Below are 12,743 nucleotides of genomic sequence, written 5' to 3' on the forward strand. Positions count from 1 at the left end.
CCTAGCAGAAGTCTTCCTTCTGGTTCTTCTGCTGGAATAATCCAGAAGACCGGCTCTGCAGAAAGTCAAGTATGCTATGTCCCTTGATGCAGACTTCTAATAGAAGCTCACTGTCAAAGCGGGCAAATAGTCGGATATCTAGATCTATCCTAGCAGAAGTCTTCCTTCTGGTTATTCTGTTGGAATAATCTAGAAGACCGGCTCTGCAGAAAGGTCAAGTATGCTATGTCCCTTGATGCAGACTTCTAATAGAAGATCTCTGTCAAAGCGGTTAAATAGTCGGATATCTAGATCTATCCTAGCAGAAGTCTTCCTTCTGGTTCTTCTGCTGGAATAATCCAGAAGACCGGCTCTGCAGAAAGTCAAGTATGCTATGTCCCTTGATGCAGACTTCTAATAGAAGATCACTGTCAAAGCGGGCAAATAGTCGGATATCTAGATCTATCCTAGCAGAAGTCTTCCTTCTGGTTATTCTGTTGGAATAATCTAAAAGACCTGCTCTGCAGAAAGTCAAGTATGCTATGTCCATTGATGCAGATTTCTAATAGAAGATCTCTGTCAAAGCGGGCATATAGTCGGATATCTAGACCTATTCCAGCAGATGTCTTTTTTCTGGTTATTCTGTTGCAATAATCTGAAATAATCTAGAAGACCGGCTCTGCAGAAAGTCAGGTATGCTATGTCCCTTGATGCAGACTTCTAATAGAAGATCTCTGTCAAAGCGGGCAAATAGTCGGATATCTAGATCTATCCTAACAGATGTCTTCCTTCTGTCTATTCTGTTTGAATAATCTAGAAGACCGGCTCTGCAGAAAGTCAAGTATGCTATGTCCCTTGATGCAGACTTCTAATAGAAGCTCTCTGTCAAAACGGGCAAATAGTCGGATATCTAGATCTATTCTAGCAGATGTCTTCCTCCTTGTCTCCTTACCCTACATCCGCTCCGTGAGGTATATTACCAATGTACGGGAAACTTCTTCAATTCAGCAATCTGTAGTCGTCACTATAGAACAAATGCAGATCAAAGGCACCGAAAAGCAGCTCAATTCACGAAAACCGGTGGGAGGGTCCTCTGCAGCAGCAAGCACTTAGAATCTACTATGACTGCGGACTGTATATGAAATTACCGCTGTCGGAGAGACCTTTGGAACAAGAACCGGATTTTTCTTCTATTTTCGAGACAATCATATAAAATCATAAAGATAATCCCGAAGCAGTTCCCATCTACGTCATTTAAGAGAACACACTGCATGAAAACCCACTACAATGATGTCAAGTAAATTTCAAGGTCATTCACAGCTTCGACGAAATAAAAAAGAATGACAAAAATAAAAATAAAGAAAGATAGGATTCAACAGTATTTACACAGCCTTCCCACGACAGAGAAACATGATAATAAATTAAGCAACGATACATTTTTAATGTATACCATCAATATCCCTTAGATAATTTTCATTCATATTCATTTATGAAAAGATCTCTCTCTCTCTCTCTCTCTCTCTCTCTCTCTCTCTCTCTCTCTCTCTCTCCTCGCAGAGAAAAATGGGGGCGCGAATTTACCCGTTTCAATGTCCAGCTTCCAATCTTCCTTCTCTCTCTCTCTCCTCGCAGAGAAAAATGGGGGCGCGAATTTACCCGTTTCAATGTCCAGCTTCCAATCTTCCTTATTTGGAATGGCTGACATTTTGAGAGCATTCTTGCACGCCTTCAACCTGCCTTGTTGCAAGATGCTGATCAATAATTACAGGAAGTTGCCAGATCTTGCTTCACGTGAGCACTCTGGAAAAAAAAAACATTTCTCGTTCAGACTGATGCTCGATAATTAAAACGAGATCAGTTATACTCTTGACGAGATCCATTTCCTGTTTACAATATTTTTCTCCGACGACTGAATTTTGGGAAAACCGGTGGTCAAATGGCTTCTCTTTTCAATACAAAGTGAAATGTTTATTACTGAAGAACCTCTTTATATCTTCCTTCAGTTTCCAATTTTTTTTTTTTTTTTTTTTTGCAATCTTTTAATCAATACTGGCCCTTTTCTCTTCATTCGTTGTCGTTTCTTGAGTGAGGTCACGGGAGTTGACTAAGCTGCTTCAATTTTCGTCCCAGCATCGTGTTTCACAGAAGATACAGACTGCGCAAGAATAGCACGTATTTGAGACTTCATTGAGTTCAGGAATACAAACTGAAGGTAAAAATTTCAGACGCCAAACAAGAGCCCTTAACGATATTAATAAAACTCAGCCACACCACAAACGATTCAGGATGAAAGAAATGGTCGACTTTGCAATGAAATGTGTGTGTGTGTGTGTGTGTGTGTGTGTGTGTGTGTGTGTGTGTGTGTGTGTGTGGGTTGTGTGTGTGTGTGTGTGTGTGTGTGTTGTGTGTGTGTGTGTGTGTGTGTAGATTATACCAAGGGCTCTTGCTCCAGGTGCACCTCGTAACACTTGAATAGAGAAGACTGGCAGCTGCTACTGCGGATGGGTGCAGCCAAAATCCTTTCACACTTGCATGTTTATAGAACATGAACTATGATACGTTCACCATTTGGCTCCTCAGGCGTGCTTTTGTTATTATTAACACGGCTGATTTCTGTCACAATAACTACCATATCCAACTATGAACAATGGCAAAAATACGCATAAAACTGGATATTCAGTTTTCTGTGGTTATGCAAGTTTTTCCAGCCTCTAAATCATTGTCTCTCGTGAATACTGGGTTTCATTTCATGACCTTTGACTGGAATTTCTACATAAATTAGTATATTATTTAAAAATCCTTGATTCCCTTGTGAAAAACAATTGTTGTCATTTGAGTCAATGTGTCGAGTTTCATCTAGATAAATGCCAATTGTGGCACTGGGATACTTTTCTTTTCGCTTTAAACAAACCTAGAGCTCTCTCTCTCTCTCTCTCTCTCTCTCTCTCTCTCTCTCTCTCTCTCTCTCTCTCTCAGTAATAGATTCTAGAGATCGGCGGGAAGCATTTCTATGACTGCTGAGTATGTTATGAGTGAAAAACTACATTCTCACTACATTACCTGCTTCAAAAGGACAAACCCATTTTATAGTTCAGTGGTTCTTAAACTTTTTACGACCACGCCCACTAAGAGTTGGTCCTTCCCTCCACCGCCACCAACCCCCCCACCCTCAACCCCCTCTAGCATCTGAGTAAAATGACCTCCTAGATTTAAATGAAAATAAAAAAAATAAACAAATAAATAGAAATAGGAAGGATATGTAGGGATAATCACAAATCATGGAAAACCCCAACGAGTCTAACTAGATTAATAGACTAGGAAACTAACGTTACAAGGCGACACATTTGCATTTCATCAAACGCTTCAGAATATTAGTTTCTCACTCTAGTGAAGAGACGAAGATCAGTAAAGATTCTTTTTATTTTTTCCTAGGGCTCGCGCCTCCCCTGGAAATTACTAGCAGGGGCGCGTCCCACAGGTTAAGAACCACTGCTCTAGTTTCTTCGTTCAACGGAAACATCGGCACACAGAAGCATCACTGTGGAAGTTAGGAACTTCTGTCCCTCAACAAAGCGTTATTCACAACAAATATCGCCAAAACTCATGAATACAATTAAATACAAATCTTCAGGTATGTAAGTAACTATATTATCAAGTATGAGGAGTTTCATCTCGAAATTGAAATTCCATCTCTATCATCAAACCAGTTCAATGACTCTTCGCAGCTTTCACTGCTTCAGAAATCTGTTAGTGAGAACATACCCCACAAAAATAGCCATTTAAAATCCCTCCTTCCCCAAAACAATATTCCATAATTACACCCAGGAGGGGGAACATTTGTGACAACGAAGGTTCTCTGTGTCTAAGATCCGTTTATCAAGCAGTTCATTCTTCTCGTTCTATCACCACTAGTTACATTTCATATAATTCTGCTGACTACTTTTACGAGACCTGAAGGCGGTCAGAGAAAAAAATAAAATAAAAAAATCAATCAAGCAATCAATCAATAAATAAATGAGAAAGCATTGTATTAAAGTCTTGTAGACATGGAACCTTAATCCGGAAAAATGTAATGAAAAGAAAATAATAGACGAATGGGAATCACTATGAGAACCTAGAAGCAGGTTCGATGCCAATATACTGAGCTACAAATCACCACTTCCCCAAAAAGGCGAACTTCGATCCTTGAAACGTCAATTCCGCCAGGAACGGCCATTCCAAGGACCTTGGACCATTCACCACCCTTACCAGTCTCTGCTCAATGCCATTAGACGACGAGGCAGCCACCTAAGGTGACCCCAAGTGACCTGGGACAGAGCAAGTTCGAGAAGCCCTGACTAATATGGCCACGTCGTGTTTTGCAAAAACAAGTCCCCTTTTCTACTTTTTAATTTACACTCTACGTCACTGAGGAAAAAAAATCATATTCTCGGGTACCTCCCATTGAGGTATGAGCCGAGGGCGCCAAGGATAAAAGGGAACAAGCTCCCCTGGGGAGTGACCAAAAGAGGGCGTGTGACCTTGGTGGGCCTTGGTGGGCCTTGGTGGCCCTAAGACTCACCTCTCAGATCCTTGATGAGCAGCAATCTTGGCACCGAGATGATTAGGATGATGAGGATTGATTTGCTAATGGATGCCACTCTGAAATGGCCGTCTCTGTCTAATGATGATTTATGCGGGGATCTTCCTTCGAGAGGTTATCCGCCACCTCGCTTTATTATTTCTCGCCTTTGCCTCTGCTTCTGTTGTTGGCGGTGTTCTTGAACACAGCTGTGACGAAGAGATCTGCAGCTATTATTGATATTTGTGTTTTAATGTCATAGTTGCGTTCTTTTATGGGGACTATCGTTAGATAGTATTTTACATATATTCATAGACCATTAAAACTGAAATAATATAATTATAAATCATCTACAACCCATTTACGAAATAACATTAATCATGGGGTGCCTACAGAATTTCATAAGAATAAAGCACTATATTAACAAATTACTAAAGTTACGTAAACAAAATAAGTTCAACAGTAATTCACTCAAATTTAAAAATGTCACTGAAAGAGCATTTAACTTTACTTAGAGCTAAAAATAAATTCTGATGATTAACGCTAACAAATAGAACCGTCAATAAATCTGTTTTAATTAGACCCTCTTTGCCTACATGAGAACTACCGTTGGGGCTCCTTATCTGAACTTAAAAATAAACCGTGTACGATGATCATTATTTTCACTTACCTTCATTCGTCTCTCTAATGGAACTGTGTTACTATTCGACTTAACTCAAAATACTGACATGCAAGTAACAAATATCTCAAGAAGGAATTACAACAGTAGTAATATCTAATGTCATTTTGTAATCTCAATCTACAGCACTCGAACTGTACTGAGTTGAAGATACCACTAAGAGTACAAGAAAAAAAAAGGTGAAATTTAACCTATTTGCGAAATGGGTGTTTATTCTCAGATCACACGAGGGAGAGGCTAATTATCAGCTATTCCTTCATAATAGGCAAGAAAGAGAAATTCGATCTATTTGTGCAATGATCAATTATTCCTTAATTATATCCACGAAAGTGAGATTCAACCTACTTGCGAAAAGATATGTAAATGTATTCCACGTTTACAAGTGACAATGACAAGTTTAAGGACGATAATTGTTTTATGGTTGATTAAAATAGAATTATTATTCGCACAGAGGTTCCCCTATTCAATCGCAAAGAGTCTGTCAGAAGTCGACGTTATATCATCGACACAAACTGAGACAATTCAGCAATGCATCACGTTTATATAATCCTCCTAAATCTCATATATAAATTGTCAATAATTCAAACATTTCGCATTCAACAGAGCATGCGTAATAACGATAAGCCCAGTCCACCGGAGTCTGACATTTTTGTTACATTCATTTTGATTTTTCCTCGCCTACCCCCCTTCCGCAAACCCCCCCCCCCCCGCCCCCCATCTATTATTTGGTTCGTTGATACGTGGATACAATTTCCTAACGATTTTCCAAGACTAGTTTCTCGTGACGAAGATAAACGAACGTGTATAGGTTGCATCACTAATACCCACAAATTTACATAAAAAATATATGGTATTTACTTTGTTTTTTGAATATGAATATATGAATACTACTGCACAACTTTCAACAACGCTATACACGACGAAAACGTGAACAGAATTATAAAAAGGGAAAACGAGAACGCAAGCCATTCATCCCCGCAAGACGCTTGCAAAAGCCAAGGCAGTTTGGAAACAGCCAGAGCGAGATCTGATACGAAGAGAAAAATGACCGAATCCTCTGATGATTATTAGTCTCGGAGAACGGGACCACAACAGAGCTGTAGTTATGAAATCAGGCACACAATGGCCTTATTGGCACGGTAGGCCGAAGGACTGTATTTTGCACATCGACAATTAAATGTAATTTATGAGCCGGATTATTTTGTCTAGGCGCACAATAGTCCCGGCTACAGATTCTTAACCTTTAGAATCCGACGATCTTCTGGGTAATTATTATGAGAGCACCACCAACACCACCTGCATTTTGGAAATTGATGTGCGGTCCAGTCACTGACAAGTATTTTGAATTCCACAAAACCTTAGGTTACCCGCACACAAGATTCACAGTTAAAAGTGTACAGCTCACATAATTATACGCTTTTCACCTTAGATAACAATTATTTAGCATATTACATTTCTTTTGATACTGAATAATAGAATGGGAAACTAATCTTTTTGAAAAAAAAATTCATTTATGCAAGAGACCTCACTTTAATGACAAGTATAATTAATCGCACAAAAAAACGATGCACAAAATCTATGGAACTCCCAGTTTGAACATTAGGGGTATATATCCTTGACTATTTGCTATACAAAATATGTTTGCATGTTTATTCTAATGAAAGCTCCTTGTTATTAATGAAATTATAAACGAAAATTAAATAAACTGCAATGTTTTGCTGTAAATGGAGCCGCATTTAATAAGCAGAAAACCAAATTGTTAGAGCAAAAACCTGATCGTTGTAGCGGATCTCTCTCTCTCTCTCTCTCTCTCTCTCTCTCTCTCTCTCTCTCTCCAAATATACCAAGGTTGGTCCCAAAGGGCTTTTGTATTGCACTATAATTTGCATATTTACATGTATAAAAAATATTATGTATAGTTGAGATTCGTGCTTTAAGTATATTACAACAAAAAAGATTACTTTTGTAAAGAAAAAAAAATAAAATAAAAATCTTCGTTACTTTATCTGTTCAGCCAATGAAAACGCAGAGCTCACCAGACAGAGCACCTGGGACACAAGAAATATCGCCGAACGACCCCATTCTAATCAGCTCACGCTCACCTTTCCTTGAAAATGAACCGATGATACGGTTGGAAACGTTGGAATTCCGTTACTCCCCTTTTGTTATCATATCAATAAATTAGTATTTTTAGAAAACATTTCTTTAATCAGGATATGAACATCGGCCAGGTATTAGCAAATATCAGCCCTGATGAGAAGAGAATAATAAGAACTGGAAAGACCATATATAAAATCGATTCCACTGACGCTGCCATCATCTTTAACAAAACATTATTATTATTATTATTATTATTATTATTATTATCATTTTTTTTTTGGCTCTATCACAGTCCTCCAATTCGACTGGGTGGTATTTATAGTGTGGGCTTCCGGGTTGCATCCTGCCTCCTTAGGAGTCCATCACTTTTCTTACTATGTGCGCCGTTTCTAGGATCACACTCTTCTGCATGAGTCCTGGAGCTACTTCAGCGTCTAGATTTTCTAGATTCCTTTTCAGGGATCTTGGGATCGTGCCTAGTGCTCCTATGATTATGGGTACGATTTCCACTGGCATATCCCATATCCTTCTTAGTTCTATTTTCAGATCTTGATACTTATCCATTTTTTCCCTCTTTTTCTCTTCAACTCTGGTGTCACCATTGTATTGCGACATCAATGAGTGATACTTTCTTCTTGACTTTGTAAATCAACGTCACGTCTGGTCTATTTGCACGTATCACCCTATCCGTTCTGATACCATAGTCCCAGAGGATCTTTGCCTGATCGTTTTCTATCACTCCCTCAGGTTGGTGCTCGTACCACTTATTACTGCAAGGTAGCTGATGTTTCTTGCACAGGCTCCAGTGGAGGGCTTTTGCCACTGAATCATGCCTCTTTTTGTACTGGTTCTGTGCAAGTGCCGGGCATTCGCTTGCTATGTGGTTTATGGTTTCATTTTTCGTATTGCATTTCCTACATATGGGAGAGATGTTATTTCCGTCTATCGTTCTTTGAACATATCTGGTTCTTAGGGACTGTTCTTGTGCCGCTGTTATCATTCCTTCAGTTTCCTTCTTTAGCTCTCCCCTCTGTAACCATTGCCATGTGTCATCGCTGGGACATTTCCCTTTCCAGTTCTTCTCTTTCTGTTGGGGAGAGCCAGTTCTTTTTCTTTATGTTTCTTACTTGGTCTGCCAGCCTCTGCTCTGTTTGGGGGGTGTTATTTCTCTCATTCCAGATGTTGACCAACCTTCTTCTATATCCTCTCTCCGTCGGGTTGCTTCTGATGTAGCATCTCCATATTTCCTTATTTTCTTCTCTTGTCCATTTCTTCCTCTGGTTTGCTTCTGTAGCTCCAATCTCAGGCTGTTGGTTACTGTCGTTGTGGTGGTCAGTTGCTGGATGACGACCTCCAAGTACCTGACCGTCTTCCCCTTCAATTGGGTTGAATACCTGGCTGCCGGACGAAGCTCCTCTATTGCCAGAGGTTCCATTTACGTCGTTGTCGTTTATTCCTTCATTTCTCAACATCATTGCTGAGTTTTGCTATTTAACCCATAGCTGGACCCTACCCCATCAGGGATAGGTACTCATTTACAGCTGAGTAGACTGAGGAAATTATGGTAAAGATCCTTTCCCAAGGAATCAACGCCGAGGAGAGCACCCATCCAACAACTGACCAGCCCCAGTGTTGCTTAACCAATCCACTGACGACCTAACACACTCTGCCACGGCGCCACATATTATTATTATTAAGATAGTAAAACTGCACTGAAAGAAACATGCAGATAACTAATGATAAACTCAAGTTTTCTTCAACCACTGAACAGCCTAGTTTAAATCATAAACTTCAACTGATATTGCCCATTTTCACTGTCTTAAATGCCATATATAGGTGACCTACAAAAGGTCCTTCATCAGTAACCGAGTCTTATCCAAGGAATAAACCTCATCTTCACCCCCCCCCCCCCCCCCCACCCCCCCCCCCACCCCACCCCTGTGTTCCAAGTAAGATTAAAATGAACTTATTGAAAACTAAAGCCTGGAACCCTGGCATTACCTGGACTCCAGATTTCCAGGAATAAACTTTTAAACCAACACCCAAATCTGCCTCACTTCCTCCCCCGACCCTTTCATCTTGTACCTGTGGCACAAAGGTACGCCCACAACTACATTACCGAACAGGGCCAGATAACCTCCCACCCACTCTCGCTCACCCCAATTCTCACCTCCACCCTCAACCCTCAACCCTTCTCTTCTCCCTCCCTCCCTCCTCCCATCAACAACCTCCCTCCATCTCTCCATCGATCCAATCCCCATTAACCATTCAACCTCCGCCAAGCTCTATCAACATTCTCACCTCCTCCTCCTCCTCCTCCTCCTCCTCCTCCTCCTCCTCCTCCTCCTCCTCCTACGCCACGTCTCATATCACTACAAGGATCTCCTCCTATTCCTTCTGCATTCTTGTGATGACCCGAGTCACCTTTGTACCTCAAATTCTGCTCCAGTATCTGGATTCAACTTCCAGGGTTATCCATCTCCCTGGATCTCAAGGTGGTGCTCTCCTCTGGAACAGTATCCGTTCCAGGGTTCATTAATATCGCCCGCACCAAAGACCTCGAAAACACAGTGACATTCAGGGCGGAATTTTAAACCGTGGGGGCGAGGCAATGTTGTGAAATATCACGGAAATTAATATGCACGCGCGTGGTTTCATTTACATATTCTCCTCTGGAAAATCTCTCTCTCTCTCTCTCTCCAGCGAATATTTATTGCACTTGATGTTAACATTTAATACTAAAATTGTTTTTTTTTTCTTTCCATCCACGCTATCCCCCACCCCAATTTCCTTCACCGGATAATCTGAATATCACTTACAGCACTTATCGCTTCAGCGATCGAATGCGATTAACGACGACCACCTGCCAACTGTAATTCTATTGTTTAAGTTCCTCCACATCACCAGCGTCATGAACACTGAAAGAGATATTTAGGCATTTTTCACGTCAGCTCTGGTTAACTTTTTTTTTCTTTCTTTTTGGCCCCTACTCACCCAAGAAATTATCTTCTCATAATTTCTGGAGGACATCGCTGTTGAAGGCAGGGCGTGTCTGCCAGCCCTAGATCGCAATCGAGGAAAAGAAAATTCGACGTGATGTTTCACGGAAAAAAAAAGAATGCCCTCATTAAGCCAAATCCAGATGAAAAAGAACAGAATCAAGCAGGGGAAAAAATGAACGAAAAACCTAACCTCTGAGGGAAGTCTTAGAGAGTACAAAAAGTTCAGAAGGTTAAAAAAAAAGCATAAAAAAATCAGGGAGAACTATGACATGGAGAGTTCCAATTGGCAGCAGCTGAAGAGAAGTTATATTTAGATAATCCCGCCATTATGGATTGCTGACCTCCACACTTACGACGTTATATAGAAAAGTAAAGGAAATACTCAGACTTTTGGGTTCAAACCGAAGGGCTGCTTGTAAGCAGCTAAAAGAACGTAAATTAAAGTGAAGAAATGGACGCAGTTTAAGACTGACTTGAATCAACGTGAAAATACGTTTTGTGAGTTATTAGCAAGGTTAGACCACAGCCAATCATCTCTAACGAATAAATGTCTGCTTTTACAAAGAAAATACTGTATTTCTGATGGTTCAAACATTTCCCGTAAATATTATCAACATAATATAAACTGCCTTGTTGGTTATTCCTGACTGGCAACTTGTGGCTTCTTTCTTCCTTTCAAGTGGTATTAACAATAGGAAAAACTTGATTATTAACGCTGAATTGATGTCCACAACCTTCCTAGCCGTAAACTTTAAAAAAAAAAACGATGGCACCTCAGCCCAATGAATGACCTCATTCTGACGCTCTGGTGTAAGTTCGAATCCCACTACGGACATCAGAATTACTTCAAATTCTTTCATTTGGATTTGAGGCTTTGTGGTGACTAGCGTATCCAAAAAAGTGTGAAGAATTCGAGAAGTTAAGAGAGCATTGTGATTACTACAATTACATACGTATCTGGTAAAAGTGACCAGTAGATTTTTATGTACATTCTATATTAATAAACGCAACTCGCCGCGACTGAGAGGTAACTACGTCTTCCGGTAAGAGTTTTCGACAGCAAGGCACTAATCATATTATATTTGGTATCTCATAGAATTATCGCCATTTCATTTTAGTTTTCGCTGGTAAGAATGGACTCCCCCACTGCCTGTTACTAAATAATAGCAACTAAATATAGACATTCTTCTAGTGGAATGAGAGTTTAGAATTTTGGCCAATCTCTGGGACTTATGAAGTCATTCAGCGCAAAAAAAAAGGCAAATTGAGAGCAGAGAGGTTTAAAAAGTGTAACAGGAGAAAAATCTTTTAGTTGCACAATGAACCAATCGTTACGAGAGGGTAGAAAGGAAGCTGGGAGAGAATATGAACACAGGTACAGTAAAAGGAATGAAGAGGTTGCAGCTAGGGGCTGAAAGAGCGCTGCAAAGAACCCTAAGTAGTGCCTACAGTGCACATCATGAGGTGCACTGACAGCAGTACCCCCCTATGAGGATAGTTTTTTTTTTTTTTTTTTTTTTTTTTTTTTGAGAAAATTAAATATGTTAATTTTTTTCAAGCATGTCACATTTTGGGTTAGATTAATGAATCTTTTTTCGCAAAATCGAGCTCTCTTACAGCAATCGAAATGCAAGAAATTCAGGTGCAAACTGTCTGTTTTTTCCCCACCGTCGTCGTGTTTCCAATCTGCAAAGGTATTTTTGCAGCGAATGTAAAAAAAAGCCTAGTTATAAAAAAAAAATAATACCCATGACGGAAAGGGGAAAAGGTTAATTCTTATGTTACGAAATATTATTAGGAACTATTACAAAATACTTAATGTGCCCGAGCATACTGTCCCTCATGTCAGTTAATGCAGAAACTATCTGAAGTGCGCAGTTCGTAACAAAATTCTCCTTATTCGTCAGAGCAAAAACACCCAAATTGAAGTTCGTTTCCTTGAAATTGCCAGTTTTTGAATAAGCAACCTTTCGACAAACATCAACGAGGAGGGTCTGACAGCTCTCTCTCTCTCTCTCTCTCTCTCATCTCTCTCTCTCTCTCTCTCTCTCTCTCACAAGATAGGTCCAACAACACCCAGCCTCTAATCTTAAAAGCAAACACCTCACATCGCCAGCCCTATCCACCCCATACTTCGCGTCTTCCTCTGGACCACCTCCAAACAGATCGACCACACCCACCGTGATTTATTTACATCTTGCCGAGACGACGCATGCGCATAAGGGTCGGGTTTGGGAGGGAATGCGTATGGATAGGGCAAAAGGGAGGGCCTACGATAGGAGGGTAGGGGACGGGTGAAGGAGCTGAAGGTAGAAAAAAAAAAATGAATGTATGTACGGAATTCTGGGGCCATTCAGCACCACAAAGGGAAATCAAGAGAATGAATGATAGTCTTAAGAAGTTCGAGTGGAGGTCACGTGAT

At 40.3% G+C, this 12,743-nt stretch overlaps 1 long non-coding RNA gene across 2 annotated transcripts in view; it reads right to left on the reverse strand.

The window, feature by feature from the left end:
- Window positions 1–12,743, reverse strand: part of LOC135212162 (uncharacterized) — a 555,536-nt gene that overhangs the window by 197,316 nt on the left and 345,477 nt on the right. For both annotated transcript variants that reach the window (XR_010313826.1, XR_010313827.1), the window contains exon 3: window positions 4,541–4,749. This is a non-coding gene — a long non-coding RNA (uncharacterized LOC135212162). The remainder of the gene's footprint in view (window positions 1–4,540; window positions 4,750–12,743) is intronic.

This window comes from Macrobrachium nipponense, chromosome 40 (genome assembly GCF_015104395.2).
Source record: "Macrobrachium nipponense isolate FS-2020 chromosome 40, ASM1510439v2, whole genome shotgun sequence".
Taxonomy (NCBI): Eukaryota; Metazoa; Arthropoda; class Malacostraca; order Decapoda; family Palaemonidae; genus Macrobrachium; species Macrobrachium nipponense.